At 58.2% G+C, this 16,783-nt stretch overlaps 1 protein-coding gene across 4 annotated transcripts in view; it reads right to left on the bottom strand.

Annotated features, from left to right (window-relative positions):
• Positions 1 to 12,729, bottom strand: part of HDAC4 (histone deacetylase 4) — a 180,938-nt gene extending 168,209 nt beyond the window's left edge. For all 4 annotated transcript variants that reach the window (XM_081141971.1, XM_081141973.1, XM_081141972.1 and 1 more), the window contains exon 1: positions 12,588 to 12,729. The gene's annotated coding sequence lies outside the window, so the exon portion shown is untranslated. The remainder of the gene's footprint in view (positions 1 to 12,587) is intronic.
• Positions 12,730 to 16,783: the final 4,054 nt, after the last annotated feature.

The following is a 16,783-nucleotide window of genomic DNA, read 5'->3' as shown; positions in this document are numbered from 1 at the left end:
ATGGCATCGAAAGGGAGCCATCCAGCCACCCAAGCAAATCTCTAAGAGTCTCCTGTTGTGGGCCTGGAAGCCCCAGGCCTAAGTCAAGCCCAGGGCCAGGGAGCCCAGCAAATGGACCGAGCAGGTCCACATGGCCAGGACAAAGGACAGATGACAAATCTGGGGAAGAGCAGCTGGATCAAGCCCTACGGACCCTGGTGATATGAAAGGACCCAGATGTTACTCTAGGCAACAGGTGCCACAACTGTTGGGGCAGGAGCACAGGACCAGGAGAAGGAAGCTTGAGAGTGCACGTGTGAGGGGGGCGGGGCCTGGAGCAGGGACCCAGGGATCCCGGTTCAGGGCGGCCATTAGGTGCAGCCCTGACAGCACTGATGGAGGTCAAGGCCGCTGGCGCTGCCACAGCTGTGAGAATGGTTACAGGGTCATCACTATGAGGAGGAGTAAAGACCGAAGATGAGAGGGAGGGGGTCACAGCCACCACCAGATTAGAGTGTCCTGGCTGCTATAGGAACCATGTGACATGGGTCCCAGGCCAGCTCCCCATGGTCTTGCTGGCTGGGGGTGCTGCAGTGAAAGAAGGGGATTCCCTCCACAGGAAGGGCTTGGAAGAGGAGTACCCGATGCAGCGCCCTTGGGTGCCCAGGGGAGGGTGCAAGCTCAGGGGCCTGGGTGACTGCTGACCAACACGCTGTAGCTGTCCACTGCAGCCTCCCTGGTTATTGAACAAGCCCCCAGACCTGTGTGCACCCTGGTCATCACCACACTATGAAACAGAGAGCTGGTGCCTAAGGGACCTGTCACCACACCAGGTTCAGGAGCCAATGGACTTTTCTGAGGACACTAGTCAGAGTCCAGAGAGGGAGAACCAATCCCAGGGGCCTACACAGAGGCTGGTCTCAGCGGGTTTGGTCCAACCCAACCTACAGCCCCTGACGGGTCAACACTCAAACTCCCACTTACAAAACTATTGTCCTACCGTCTGGAAAAAGCCAAACTCGTAAGGATTAAAAAACAAAAGATCTGCACCTAGAGATGAGGAACTGGGTGATAATTGCACTCCATGGAGGGAGAATTTCATCACCCCAACCGTCATCAGACGAACCTCATTCCACAAACTCCACTGTTCCTCATTCAGTGGAGGGTACATAGACCAAGAGGCTGAAATCAGCTCAACAAGAATCACGAGACAGAAGCAGGGCTTTCCTAGTTCCCACGTGGCATCACGCATGCGTGCCTGTGTGTGCCTGTCGTGGGGCGGGGGGCACTTGCCAGGGCTGTGCATCCAGAACTCAGATGGCTGAAGAAGATGGAGAAGAGAAGAGGGTCCTGGTAACAACCGGCCTGGATGAGGTCACTGGCTGCCCATAAGCACCAGTGACTGCAAGCAGGGGAGGCCCCCGGGGCTGGAGAGGAGTAGGAACAACTTCCCGCCCACATCCAGCCTAGTCCCGCTGTACAGGCTGCTGGTTCCACCTATGCCCCCGGCAGGTAAGGGACACGGGGCCAGCCACCACCACCAGCAACACAATGCCCGGGAGAGCCTCCCCTCCCACCTCAGTGAAAGGCCCCCACCTCCCTGAGAAGAAAATCCTCGAGGTGGGAGTGAGGTGCGGGTCTGAGGTTCTCAGCCTCTCCCTCTGGCTGGCACACTCCATACCTGGGCAGGTGACAGAACACATGCCCAGCCCCTCACCATTTGGCATGTCCAACCCAGAAGTGCATCCCAGCATGAGCCCGGCACCTCCCATCCGGGCACAGACAGTTGTACCGCACATTCCCACCTGTGTGGAAGAAGAGAAAGAGAGGGGCTCAGGGCCCAATCCCCACCATCAAGCCATCTGCTTCTGCTTTGTGTCAGCCTCAACAGTCAGCTGGAAGTAAGGGTCTCCATGCCACAGGGTGCTGAAGGACTAGCAGATGGTGTATCTGGGGGGGGGGGGGGGGGGGGGTGTCTGCCCCACCCATGGACACATAAACCTAAGGAAGGGCAATGGAATGTCTCCACCCTATGCCTCAAGGCAGGTTAGAGCTAGGCCACAGGCCTCCATATCCTGCTCAATCCTGACAACCATAGTCCCCAGCAGAAATCCTCATGCCCATTTTGCAGGTGGGAAGACTGAGGCACAGGGGAGCTGGATAACTGGCCACCAACACACTGCAGGGTTGTGAAGGCTGGATTTTAAGCCCATCTATATGATCCCAAAGCACATCCCTTGCACTCACCCCCTGCCTGCAGAGAGGTGGGTATGGCTCATAAGTTTCCGGGACTGCCAGAATACCCTTGCACTCGCCCTTCCTGGATACCCTCAGCATTTGCCCACTCAGCATCTGCCCCTAGGCACTGGGCAGGAGCCCTTCCCAAAGCATCCTCAAACAACTGCCTTGGTCCTCCTGGGTTGCTGGGGCACAGGACTGGTCAGTGGGAACCCACAGATACTGGGAGACCCAGCCCCTCCCATCTTGTGTCTCCACTGTCCCCACTCCAAGGGTCCCTAACCCTCCTTGAGGGCCTCACCAGACAGCGGTGGAGGGACAGAGACTTCTGTCCACCTGGCCAACTGGCCAGTTCTAGCCACGTGCTAAACTTGCAGAGCCCAGGTCACACCCAGAAAGGAGAAGCAGGGAGGCTCGAGTGCCCTGGCGTCTGCCCAGAAGTCCTGGTCAAGGCCTCACTTCCCCTCTGTGGATGGGTACCATCTCTCCCTCCATTGAGGGCTGCTGCAGAATTCCAGGAGACAAGGTCTGCAAAGCATTCAGTACGCACCACACACAGTGGGCTCACAGGAAAGGCCACATGGAATGCTGCTGGGCTGCTGAGGGAAAGGAGCTCCGTGGAGGAGGCTGTCTGCTGGCTCCCTTATCACCCTCTCTCCCCTTCCTTTCCCAGCACAGTGATTTCCACAGGATGGAAGCCGACTCCCCAACCAGCTTCTGGAAGAGGCTGAACCACTCAGCACACTCCACACCCCTGGCCACAGTGACAGTTCAGAGGTGGACAGGTGATCTAAGACAAACCAAATAGAATGAATCCAAGACTTCTGTTTAGACAAAGACACTCTCTCTGCTGGTGGCATGAACTAACAGGTGTGCAGCCCTGACAGCGGGGAGAAGCTGGATCAAACAGGACCTGAACTTCCTTCACCTGCACTTTCCGAGGAAGCAAGTCAATCAGTTCCTGCAAGCGCTCTCTGAACCTGCCATGGAGAGATCCTAGCTGATGGAGAGCTACCAGCAATACCCTCCGGCTCGGTACTGAGCGCCACTCACAAGAGATCCCCTTGAAGTGTTTTCCCATAACCCCACGGAAGACATATCTGGTCTCCTGCCTCCATGGTCCTCCATCAACCAGTGGCCACCTGTCCTACAAAACAGTCCCACCTGTCCCCCGACACCCACAGGGCTGCCTGAAGGCCATGCCCACAGGGCACCAGAAGCACCCAGCCTCTCCACCCAGAACCCAAGCACCAAGGCCATCCAGGTTCCCTCAAGCCACTGCTGCATTAGGGAACCGCCTTCCCACATCTTCCCACGCTGCCCTCCTGGGGCTGGGAGGGAGGGGTCATGCAGCGCCTCTGTCCCTGAGGCTCCCTGCTGGTGCCTAATAAAGAACAGTGACAAGAAGGGAAGCTGGGGCAGGGAAACCTGCAACTGGCTTTGCAGCATGCAGCCAGGCCCCAGGACACCAGGCGGTAATGGCAAGAAAACCCGGCACAAAGTCTCCATCCCTCCAGCTCATGGATCACCCTCAGGGCCAGAGACCTCAGTTGCTCTGGCCTAGGGACGAATCACACCATGGCCAAGCCAGGCACGTGGGGATAGCACAGCCATGGCAGCCCTGTGTGTGAGACAAGCAAACCGCGCCCTTGCAGCTAATGGCGCTCCACACTCCCGTAAAAGGTGCTGCTGAGCTTTCAGGAGCAGATCTCCACAGGCCGAGAAACAGGGCCTGCGAGGACAGACAACAGCTCACCCTGCCAGGACTTCAGGGGACAGATGCAGGCAGAGGTGCCCTGAGTGGTCTGAGCTGGCAGAGGGGCCCCAGAGAGTCAAAGGCCCAGTCCCCACACTCCCCTGCCCGCAGAGAGGGATGGAGAACTGCAGAGCCTCAGGAGAGGGTAGCCTGCCCAGTACCCTCATGTGACCTCCCTGTGGCTCCCAGGGAGGAGCCCATCTCCCACTCTACAGACTGGACATTCAACTCAACTCACAGAAGCAAGGTGACACCACCCAGTCAACAGGGTCACAACAGTGAAGGTGGGATCTCAACCCAGGTCTGACTCAACACCCACGTGTCCTTGGCATCTAGAGCCAGACGGCAAGATGTGTGCAGCCGTGGAAACCCCTCGGGCACGACAGGCAAATCAGCACCACGATGAACAGAACTCGCCTCCACCCTCTGCCCGCACCCGCCCACAACGCAACCTCACTGAGCCCACAGAGGAGCCGCAGGAGAAAGCTTCGGGGGGAGCAGAGCCCGTGTGCCTCTCTGCCCCTTCACCCATCCTCCACCTCATTAAAGAATTCTGAAAATAATAGCTTCCCCCAAAGGCAGCCCACACTTGGCCGAACACCACGCATGCTGACGCACAAGGACATTCTTCTTCAGGGCACGAGCTGGGACAGCTTCACACTGCTGTTTAACTCCTTGTCCCAAAAGGTCGACTCTCCATCAGCCTGGGGAGGCGGCCAGGAGGTGACCTCGATGCTGCTCCACTGGAGGCCTGCAGTGGCCACTTCCCGCTGCCCAGAGAGGCAGGCCGCCCAGCCCACGCTTCCTCCCTCGGGGACCTTGAGTAAAAGGACAGTTAGGAGGCTGCAGGTGGGCTGCTGCCCAAGCTGACAAGAGGGGATGGGCTCATGAGCCACCAAACTGGTTAAAGGCAAACACCAGCCTCGGAGAAGGTACTCGTGAGGAGACCAAAAAGCCCAGAAGAGCCCAGAGCCATGGCCTGCAGTGTGTCCCTCTGACCTGGAGGGTGGGAGGAACTATGACCCAGCCCTTAAGCTGGCAAGGAAAGGTTTTCCCAAGAATGGGGGCTGATACCACCTACTATGACCTTTTTGGTGCAAAATCTTACACACATTCTACAGCAGAGAGTCATAATCCATTGTGGTGTCTGCCGAGCAAGTCTTTACACTCCTTGAAGGCCCACAGGGCCGAGGCCCCCCAGCCCAAGTGGTTCTGCTCTGAGCCCATTAACCACATGCGCTCCCGGTGACCGCAGGCCCTCCCGGTGGTCACAGGCTGTGGTGGATGACTGGTGTCCACAGCCCCGGGGGGGGTGGGGACCGGGCTCATCAGAACTCTCTAAGCCTTCGCCCTGGAAGGGCTCACACATCAGTCCTGAGAGGACTGCGTGAGCCTCAACCTGGAAGAACCTACACCCTCTGCTGACCCGCTCAGTGCCCCCTCGCCCAACATGCAGACCTGCAGGGTCCTGCTTTCTGCTGGGTACTCCGGGAAAGCCCCCACAGGGGCTGAGTGGGGCTCAGAATCAGCTTTTGACTCCAGATGTACAACACCAACAGCTGGATTAGAGGCTAGCTCAGGTCCCTTCCAGAATGTTCTCTAGAATGACTCCCAAGGAGCTCAGGTCCTGACAGCTACTCCATGGGTGAGGGCTCTCAGGAACACTGGTTGAGAGAAGGAAAGAAACGGTCACATGGGCCACCTCCCTCAGCACGGGGCCCTGCCCTGCCCCCCTCACAGTGTGAGCGCCCTCGAGCCCTCCACGGCAGCTCCACAGTCAAGCATGTGCCCCAGAGATGGCTGGCTGTGCCCAGGCCACCTGGGGGCCTCCTGGGAAGGACTGGGCACAACCCTGTCCCTAGCCCTGTTCCTTCGGCCAGGTTAGATGCAGAGGTCAGTACGTGGCACCTGGCAGGAAACGGGATAGAAGTTCAGAAACCTCAATGAAATACAGCAGACTGTATGGAAGGAAGCAGCAGGGAGTCCTTCAAGGAGATAAGCCCAGCAGCTAGCCCGCCCAGCTGTCCAGCTCCTCCTCCCTCAGCCCTCCAGCCCTGGACCCTCGCAGCCAGCCACCATCCAACCAACCACAATGGCCTTTCCACCCTGATGCGGCCCACGGCTCTGCTCTGGCTAAAGAGTACCACACCCCCTTCCCAGCCTTGCTTCTGCCTCCCTCCCGGCTCCTCTACACTATGGCACCAGGCCCCAGGCCCAGCCTCCCCAGCCCGGTGCACCTGTGGTGTTTCCTCTTCCTCCCGACCCACCAACAGCTCAGCTCCATGTGGCAGAAGCCAGGTCTTCCTCACGGAGACTGGGGTAACAGGGCCTGACAATGCATCTGCCACTGAGTCCCCCCAGGCAAGGAGCATTTATTTGCTCAACTCCATCCCCTCTCTGTCCCCTCACCTTATACCTGAGGTTGGGTACAGACTTAAGATTTGCAAAACTATAACTGACCAATTAATAACTGCAGGAAACACGCCCGAACACCACCAGCACCACTCCCCCACCAGAGAGGCCACGGGGGTCACAAAGCTTCCCTGTGAGGTCTCAAAAGACCACTCCAGCAAAGAGCACGCAGAGGCGATGACACGCTCCCGGGGAGGGCACGATTCCATCGCCCTGAACACTCCCACTCGAGGCGGGCTTGGGCTCTCAGGCCCTAAGAACCGATTGCCTGTTTCACGTGCAAATATCAGTCCAACAAAGGCACTTCTCTCTCAGACGGAACACTCCACAAACAGCAGCAACTCACACGGCCCAACGTGCTCGTTCTTAAACAAAGCACACTCCGCGATGTTTACACACGCAGCCATATTAAGGTATCATATTAAAATTACGAGGTTAAATAAGAAACGACTAAGCAATGTCATTAACTCCAATGTGAAACAGATGAGGAGATGCCATTAACGAACGCGGCCCTGGCCACCTGCAGCACTGGAACCCGGGCGGAGCACAAGCTCACACACGGGCCTTGGCCACAACGGCCCATTTGCCGCTTGACAGCTGTGTGCGGGGCCTCTTCCCCCCATTCCTCACGGATCACAGAAGCCACTTCACTTGTTTATGGCATCTACTTAAAAGCACATAATCTCCAAAATCAGAACCAAGAAGTTAGCGGTCGTGGCAGGGAGGGCACAGCCAATTCCAAAGCACGGACCACAGAGGTGCCTGAGGCCCGGACCAGTCCTCGACCAGGCTTTTCACCAAGGCCTACACTGTGTCCTTCCCTCAGCAACTCATTCATTCATTCCTAAAGCACCTACTGCCAGGCCCTGGGCACAGAGCAGGCATGAGGCCTTCAACCCCATGAGCCCCAGCTGTTAAGAGGTGACATTGAACCACTAATGTCACAACGAGCTATTGAGATTGCACAACTGGATCCTGTTGAGAAGGAGCAGAAAAGATGTTAGGCTTATGTGTAGCAGGGGTCAAAGGATACGCAGGGATTGAGGGGTTGGGGAAGCGGGACATGAAGGGAGGTGGTTCCAAGAAATGAAACAGTGTATGCTAAGGCCCTGGGGCCAAAGGGGCTTAAAGAGAGCAAGCAAGCCAGCAGGGAGGGACCAAGCTCAGCAAACAGGACCAGTGCTATCAAAAGAGGCTGGTAAACAGAGGCCAGCACCAGACAGGCCTTCCAGGTACTAAGGACAACAGGAAGCCATGGCAGGTTTTGAGCGAGGGGATGAAGGGTACAGACCTGCTGTTGGTCGAGACCACTTAGGATACCATTTGCAGCACAGCCTGTACCAGACACACCCAGACCCAGGAGGCCAGCTCTCTGCTCAGAGAGCTCACAAGCAAGTCAGAGAAACAAATCCCCCAAATTCTTCTAATGCTAAGCATATTTATCAGCTTCCCAAGGACTTGGTTTTTCTCCTTTGTAAATAATGTGATTGAAGAGTATTTTTCCCCCAATGGAAATATCAGCTTTCTTTTTAAAAGTATTCCATGCTTAGAGCAAGGGGTTATATAATACCATTATATATAAAAAGACAATCAAAGTCCCTCACAGCTCATCTCCCTGAAACCCCAGAGGATCACCACTATCACTTTAGAGACCCAAATACTTAAAAAATAAATAAATAAAAGAACCCCAGGGTGCTGCTCAGGACCTGCTTTCCTCACACACTGCACTCCTGCCACCGTGAGCCTGCACACAGACACTCCACGGGACGAAATCCCAAATGTATTTAATAAGTGTTGCCTTTCTAAATAATGCAGCAAAACATCCTGTGCACATCTGGACAGCCACACACTCATCATTCTCTTTCCTGAGGATAAACGCTCCAGTAAGTGGAACTGCTGGGGCGAGGGGATGGTCACTTAAAATTCTGACATAAAGCTTTTCTGGAGAGTAATTAAGTAATTATGATTATTTACTCTCCACAGGGCTCATAATAATAATAATAATAATGGCCAACACTTTTATTATGCATCAGGCCCCATTCTAAGCACTTTCCATATATAACTTACTTCAATTTCTCAAAAGCCACGGAAGACAGAAATTATCGCCATCACCACCAATGGAAGTTATCAAACTTAACCTCTGCTAATATGATGAGCATAAAGGGGCTCTCCTTTCAGCTTAATCTCTGTTATAAAGCCTGAGTTTTCACAGCAGCCACTGTGATCTGCATATTTATACGCTTTGCTCATCTTGCAATAGGGCTGCTCATCGTTTTCTTATTGGATTGCAAAAGCTCTTTACATGTTGAGGATTTAGCTCATAGAGCCACGTTTTGTATAGTTTTTGTCCTAACGTCTCTTAACCTCATTTATGGAGTCTTTTGCCAAAGAGAATTTTCTTTAATTCTTGTATTGTTAAATCTGTCGATACTTTTTTCTTTTAAGATTTCTGGCTTCGTATTATAATAGATCAAGCCAACGGTTTTTCAAAGTTTTAGGTCCTTGGAGAGCATTCTTCCAATAAAATCTTCCAAGGTGATCCTCCAGACAAAACACTGAGGGCTGCCATGCTCCGGCTGACATGGCTGTGGAGCACCAGGTGCCCTCCACCACTCTCACCTGCCCCCGGGCCGCCCCAGGAGACATCCAAGCACAGGATGCAACCACCACGGCCGGCAGACAGGATTGGCAGGATTCTTCTGGGTTCTGCAGCGCACGCGCAGAGCAGGAGACAGTCCAAGAAAACCGGAGCTACTTTCCAGACGCTGCTGCAAGTCAGAGTGAGCCAGGACAGCTCCAACAGCCATGACCACGACACTGAACCACAGGTATCCCGAACTGTTGTCTTGTCAGAAAGGCTGTGCTCTCCCAAAGGGCTCCCTCCAATGAGCTTCAAGACCACCACTGGCCTGGGCGCAGAGGCCTGGAAGAGGGGACCAGCACTTGGGTACCAGATGCTGCACTTTTACCTCTATGTCAGGTCCCTCCTCTGTAAAGTGGCTGTGGGGAGAGAAGCGGGCATGTGGCCCAGGTCAGTGCTCATTAAATGTCAGCCATGGGCTGTGTAAGGGCGACGGTTTCCTCCCAGGAAAGACATTCAGGCTGATTCAGAGGCTGACCTGTCCCTCGGTTCTAGAAGAGGTCACAATGGAGGCGACCGAGGCAGGAGCCTGGACCATCCTTCCAGAAAGTAAGAAGGAGGTATGTCGAAAAAGGCAGGCAACAGGGAGACCCCGAGCAGCTGCAGTCCATAGCCCACGTTGCACCCGAAACAGGCCCCACCCACCCCTTCTCCTCACTCGCATGAGCCCGAGAAGAAAAACACGGCCTTACGGAAAGAACTCACTGTTCTCACTTCAGTGACATTTTCCCCCAAAGAATCGCCCTGTAAACACCTTAGCAAGATATGTTCAAGTGTAGCATCACTACTGACACGGGCCCCTCATCTGACTTGAACCAGAAGACGCTGTACCTTCCTCTGAGGCCAAGGCCAAAAGCGCTGAGCCCATGCAGCCCACAGCATATGCTGACCATCTAAGATCGAAACAAAAACCCCTTCCACACTCGATCCCTGCCCCTACCCCAGGACCAAGGTGGGGGCTGCAGCCAATAGGGCAGGGACCTGCCCTCCCGCTAGAACAGCAGGGACTGGACCCAGCTTCCCAGGCTGCAGAGCCAGGTTCCCAAATCCAAAGCTCCCATGGAAACTGGGCACCCGTGTCCCCAGCTGCACAGTCATCAATTCTGGTGCAGGGACCGAAAGCCCAGTGCGGCCCATCGCCCGCGGCAGCCCAGCAGCAGCCGTGGTCCCTCCTTCCCTGCGTCTGGCTCACTCCCTACATCAGGTATTAATCTATTACTCATGGCAGCTTCCGAGCCATGAAAGCCCAGCCGTTTTCAATCGAGAACGGTACGGACGCATTCTACGGGAGTGATGAAATGTTTCTTCTGCTCTGGCAATTAAGACGGCACAAAGTCCCCTCTCCTCGGGTGCCACCCCCAACATCAAAGGAGGAGCATTCAAAGCCATTCATGCTGCACTGAAACCTCACAATGAAGCTGGAAAATGGAAGTCGATTACTGGGCATAAATATGCAGTAGTTAAAAGGAAAGAGTTATAACGAAATTAAACTACAGCAACCCCACAATGTGTGGAAACTTCCAGAACTAGAGTCTTCCTGGTAAACACCAAGAGAGGCATCCTATCCTCACAAAGCAGGTCCAACCAACGAAAGTCAAGACCGGCCTCCAGCTGCACATGGCCAGGGTGCCATGTTCTGCCGATCTCGCTACGGTAACAGCGCCAGAGGCCTCAGAGAACATGGCATTTGGAGATTTTTATTTTGCACAGCTGTGAAGCTGCTGACCACAGAACATTCTCTCCGGCTCAGGGCTGCTAAGGCCACATCTGTCCTTGGTCCCTAGGCCTTCTGGGCCTACCAGCGTCCCCAGTCACCCACCCCACCCCACCCCACCCCTAGCCCCGGGGCTCCCCCAGGGGCACTGTTCGGCCTGCGCCCCTGGCAGCAGAAAGAACCCTAAAGAGGGCAGTGTTACACATCTGCCTGCAGCAGGAACCCAGCTTCTTTTCTGATCACTGCTCTTTTTAGGAAGGTATTTGATCTTTAAAATAAAAGCCCAGAGCACAGAACACTGCAGAAGTCTTACAATGTGTCAGGGTGTGTGTGTGTGTGTTTAAAGCAGGGAAACACTTCCCTCCCACGCAAATGTGAGTTCTAGGGAAAGATGCCACCGATCCCAGGGAGTCGACTATCTGGGAAAGCTCGATCGGCCTTAAAAATAGATAACTGAACACAGGTTTTTAGAATTCGCAGGAGCAACCTGAAGAAAATAAAATCTCCCATAGTTCTGATACCCAAAACTCCATTCTGACGGAACTTCTAGCAGGGTGGCAGTCTGCATTTCCAACGATAATAGAGTAATCGTGTTGCCATAGTTACTGCAAAATTCTGCAATAACTTTTGTGGCTCTCTAACTGCTGCCGTGTACATTTGTGTACCAGCAGCTGAGGTTTCCTAATTCCGAGCCTCTCCCTCTCCCCGGTCGCCAGCTCTCCTGGCTGCAGAGCGATCACGGCGCCGTCCCCGGCAAAACGCACGGGGCGACCAGGGGCCACCACGCCGCAGGTACCGCGGCCCGTCCCCCGGCGGAAGAAAAAGTGAAACCAGGCCAGGTACCGACCCACCAGCCGGCAGCCCGGGGCGCGGCGCGGGGGGCTGCTCGCCGGTCTACGCCCCGCCGTCCACGCTTAGGAGGCTCGTGGGAATGAACAGAAGAGCCCGGGGGGGGGGGGGGGGAGGGGAGGGAATGGGGGGAGGGGAGCGGGGGGGCAGCGGGGGGGAGCGGAGGGGAGCGGGGCCCGAGACCCGCAGCCCCCCGCCGGGCGGCCCCGCTCCCCGCAACCCGGGCGCCCTCCAGCCAGCCGCCGGGTCGCAGCGCGGAAAGTGCTCGGCGCTAAGACAACTTGAGTTTAATTCCTGCGACGCTTCGCTTGGCAATGGAGCCGCGGCAGGTCGGTCCGCCCGCCGTGGGAGCGCCCGCGCCGGCGCAGCGCGTGGAGGCGCCCCGGCGGGACGCGGCCCCGGCCCTCCCGCGGCTCGGCGACCAACGCAGGCGCGGCGGCCGGCTCGGCTCCGCGGGGCTGCGGCGGCGCGGACGGGACGCGGCTCGGCCCGCGGGCGCCGGTCGGGTCGGGTCGGGCCGGGCCGGCAGCCCCCGCAGCCCCGCCGCGGGCCGGGCGCACACGCGCGACGGCGCGCCCCACGCCGCGAGCCCCGGGGGGGACGGTTTTCTGCAAACTCACAGCCCCGACAAAGTTACATAAACGGCGCCCGCCGCGCTCGGGGCGCCCCCGGCCCACCTGCCGGGACTCGGCCTGGCGGCTGCGGGGCCCCGCGCCCCCGGCGGCGGCGGCGGCCGGCCCCTCCCGGCCCCGCGCAGGGCCGCCGCGGAGCCTCGGCTGCAGGGAGGTCGGGCGGCGGCGCCTCCGCTCGGGAGCCGGGCTGGCGGCGCGCGGCCTGGGCGCGCGGTCGGGGCCGGGCCGGGCCGGGCTGGGCCGGGCCGGGGGCGCGGACAGGCGTCCACCTGCCGGGCGGGCGGCGGGCGGGGGGCGTGGAGGCCGGCGGCCTGCTGGCGCGGCGGACAATGGCCCGCGGGCCAGGCCGGACCGGGCTGCGCTTACCGCGGCGGCGGGCGGGGAGGCGGCGGCGGGCGCTCCGAGCCGCATCTCCTCAGCCTGCGCCGCCACCACCACCGCCGGCGGCGGGCGGGCGGGCGCTCGGGCGGCGGCGACGGCAGGGACGCGGCCGCAGCGCGCCGGGCCCAGGCGGCTGAGGCGGCGGCGCGGGCGGGCGGGCGGCGGGCGGGCGCGCGGGCTCGGGCGCGGGCGGCGGCGGGGACAGTGCTCCGCGGCGGCGGCCCCACAACCTCCCCTCCTCATTCACAAAAAATTGACCCACGTTGAACCATGATGCTGCTCCCCCCTCCGGCGCCGAGCCGGGCGCTAATAGGCGGGCTCCGACGCCCGTCAGCCGGCAAGGCCCCGCCCCCTAGCCGAAGCCTCTGCAGCCATTGGCGGCGGCAGCCTCGCGTCCCCGCCTCCCCCGGGCCCCGCCCTCCTGCCTGGTTTCTAATGAAGAGCTCGTCAATTACGGCTCGGCCCCGCCCTCCGCCCGCCCTCCCCGGGCGCCAGGCCGCCCTTCCATTGGACCAACGGCACCCGGGGTGCAGCCCCGTCTGCTCCCGCCCTCGCCCCGCAGAGGCCAACCGCCAGGCCAGACGCCCCGCGAACGGCAGGGAGGCTCCACCCCGGCCCGCCCTCCCGCACACGTCCTGAGCCCCATTGGCTGCCAGAGCTGCCAATCCCAGGGGCGGGGCGACCCAGGGACGCTGCAGGCGCCAGCCGCTGGGCGCTCGCGGTGGAGAGCGCGCGCGGCGCTGGCGCGGGCGGTGACTGTAGACTCGGGCCCGGGCCTCCCTCCGCCCCACTCGGCAGCCCCGCCGGCCCCGCGGTCAAGAGCGTGCGCCTGCGGGCCCGGCGGGCGCGCGTCGGGGCTGGGGCTGAGGCGGGGAGCCTGCGGGCCTGGCCGCGGCCTCCATCTTGGGTACTGGCAGCGTCACGTGTCTCTGCGTGCGCCCGGATTCGCCGGGCGGGGCGGGGCGGGGCGGGGGTGGTGCGCAGGCGCGGCGGGCCCCGCCCTGCCCCGCCCCCCCCTGCCCCGCGGCGGGAACGCGGCCGCCGGGCCTTCCCCCGGGCGTGGGGCCCCCGAGCGCGCCTGCGCGGGCCAGAGGGGCAGCGGTGCGGGAGGCGCCGCCGCGGCCGCGCTCCCGGGGAGCCGGCACCCAGCCTCCCAAGGCCCCGGTGGTTTGTCCTCCGACAGGCACCTCCGTCCGTCCCCGCCGCGGCCGGGCGGGGCTCCGACGCCCACTGGGCGGCGGGCCCACCTCCAGCCTCGGTGCGGGAGTGTTTTTCGGAGCGCGGCGTGTGCGGTGGAGCTGGAGCTGCGGGGCCCAGGCCCAGGGCTCCCGCCTCCGCGTCCCGCTGGCCGGCGCGTCCCGCGTGGTGCCCGCGCCGTCGGGGTCCCCGCGGGTTCGGCGCCGGGACGCCCCCTTCAGTGCGCGCTGCGTGCGCGGAGCCCGCAGCCGGGCGAGCGGCTGAAAGGCGCCCTGACGCCCGCACCCGCGGGGGGCCGGAGGCCTCGGGGTCTCGGGACGACAAAGGGGCGACTCCGCCCGGGCGCCCTGAGGCCACCCGCTGCCCGGACGGCGGCCGGCGCCCTAGAAAGCAGCGCGCCTCGGTGCCAAAGGCCCTCCCTCGTCAGGCGCTGGACGCGACCCCGGGGCCGGTTCTCGGAGGCGCGGAGGGAGCAGGGATCAGGCGGATCCTGAGAACCGGCCGGAGGAGAAGGGGGGTCCCGGGGCCCGAGCCCTGCGACCCCGGCGGGCTGCGGGGGGAGGGGGGCCCGCCTCTGGCGCTCGGCCCGGGAGGAGGGAGGCAGCGTTTCTGCGTTAAGCGAAACCCGCCCTCCGTGGCCGTGTGTTCTCCTGTTTGTTTTGTAATGAGGAACTTGAATTTGTTTTTTTTTTAACTCTTCAGAACAAAAGAGAAAATCAGAAAGGTGAGGTTGTTGTCGACGTCAGTAACCCCGGAGGCAGCGGAGCCCCGACGCCTGGACCCCTGGCGGAGCCTCGCCCGGTGGAGCCTCGTGACAAACGCCCCCGAGGGAGCCGCCGGGGTTGGTGGCACTTGTCTTGCAGGCCCGGCCTTTCAGAAATGAACAGATTAGTTTTAATATCATTCTCGATCAGCTATTCTTAGAGAGGGGGAAAGGGATCTGTGCAGATGAAATTACAATTTTCAGAATAAAAACGCACAGTTTTGCAATATGTTAAGCATCTTGAAACAATAAGTAATGACTAGAGCACCTGGGGCACCCTAAGTTAACTTGGAAGCAGGTGAGTGGTAAGTTGCAGCATGCTGAAAGCTGTCGCTGAGGAAAATACTACTGGGACCCAGCCAGTGATGGCAGCTGTACCCGTAGCAACAGCCCTCGCAGGGTGAAAAGGACCAGTGGCCGAGGAACGTTTAGATGTCAGAAATTAAACACTCAGAAACCTGAGCATATACGTTCTTTTTTACGGGCAAAAGGAAAGAAACCATTATTTGTACAGTTGATCCTGGAAAATATATGGAGTTTGTGTGATGCTGCCTTTTAAATGCCGTCTTTTAAAGGTTAAGGCGTGGTGTTACTTCACAAATTGTTTAAAGTGTGCAGTAACCGGGAGAAAGCGCATGTGAGTACAGTAAGGTTAACTTCACGGGTACAGGATGGGAGACACAGGCCTGAAGAACACATGGAAAGGTCTGGAATGGAATCCTAGGCAGCACCAATGAAAAGGTGGGAGTTCACCCAGAGAAGCCAGCAGGCCCATTGCTGTGTGCAGTCAGGCCTCACCTGGAACCCCAAGGGCCGCTCCAGGAAAGGGAGGCGTCTGGTACACGCAGGGCTCTGTGGGCAGACCCCGCCTGACTTTTCTGGAAGAGGAACTGGGAGCCTGAGCGGCTGTGTCTGTCTCCAGGCTTCTGAGGGGCTGTCTGGCTGAAGGAGTCTGTTCACAGACAGTAACAAAAGCTTGACTCAGTGAAAGAGTTCTTCACAGTGAAGGGAAGGTGTCCAACATGAGCTACGGGGAAAGGTGGGGAGATAGCCTGGCACCAGGTAACGTCCAGCTGGGGCTCCTCCATAAGAAAGCATTCTACAGAGTCCCAAACTCAAGGTTTTGTTTCCACTCCCGTGATTCTATTTTTTTTTTTTTAATTTAGAGTTACAAGTTCAGCAAGGTAGCCAAGTAAAAGTATACCCAAAAACAACAACAACAAAAAAACATATACTAACAACAATCAGTAATCAAATGCTAATATTTATTGAGCAGTTGCTATGTGGCTGGCATTGTGCTAAGCACTTTATATGTATTAGAAGAGTATGATGGAAAATTCCCAATCACATTAGCAAAAGAGCATCTTAAATTCCTACGTGTAACACTATCCCCACGGAACTTCCTGGGAATTGGCAAAATGGTGGCAGAATTCAGCTGGAAGAATACACATTTGACAAGCCCCCAAAAGAAGAGTAATGAGGAGAAACTGTGCTCCCAGCAAACACATTATCTGGGCTCCAGAATGAAAACAGCGCAGTACTGGCTGAGGTCTGTGGAAAGTAAAGAGACAGCCCCAAGCAAGTGGAAAAACTCCGGCTGATCCCCACAAAGAACACCAACAGTTGTCAAGTGAAATAATTGATCAATTTGACTATGTTACCATTAAAATTTGGGGTACAGTCAGCAAGGTAATAGGTAAGTCCCAATTGTGGCATATTCCTACAAGGGAATGTTACTCAGCAATAAAAAAATGTACTGATGCAGATGGACGTACACCAAGAACATCATAAAAGAAGCCCAACACGAAGGAGCCTATACTGTGTGACTGACTGGAACACTCAGGACCAGCCAAAGAATCTAAGGGGAGAGAAACCCAAAGCCTGGTTCTCTGCAAGGGTGGGGGCAGGCAGTTGATTGGGAAATGGGCGTAAGAGAGGTTCCCGAGGGGATGGAGATGCTATATGTCCTGTTTGGGGTGGAGGCCTCACGGGCAAAGACATCAAAAGTCATTGAACTCAAGAGCTGAGCCTTTTGCAGGGAGGTTTTACCTCAAAAAAAAAAAAAGATTGGGCCCAGCTGGTGTGGCTCAGTGGCTCAGCATCGACCCATGAACCGAGGTCACTGGTTCAGTTCCCGGTTAGGGCACATGCCCAGGTTTCGGGCTCGATCCCCAGTAGGGGGCTTGCAGGAGGCAGCCGATCAATGACTCATCATTGACCT

This window comes from Miniopterus schreibersii, assembly GCF_964146895.1.
Source record: "Miniopterus schreibersii genome assembly, chromosome: 7".
Taxonomy (NCBI): domain Eukaryota; kingdom Metazoa; phylum Chordata; class Mammalia; order Chiroptera; family Miniopteridae; genus Miniopterus; species Miniopterus schreibersii.
Note: the sequence above shows the minus strand (reverse complement) of the source record. Positions and strands in the feature narration are given on the sequence as shown.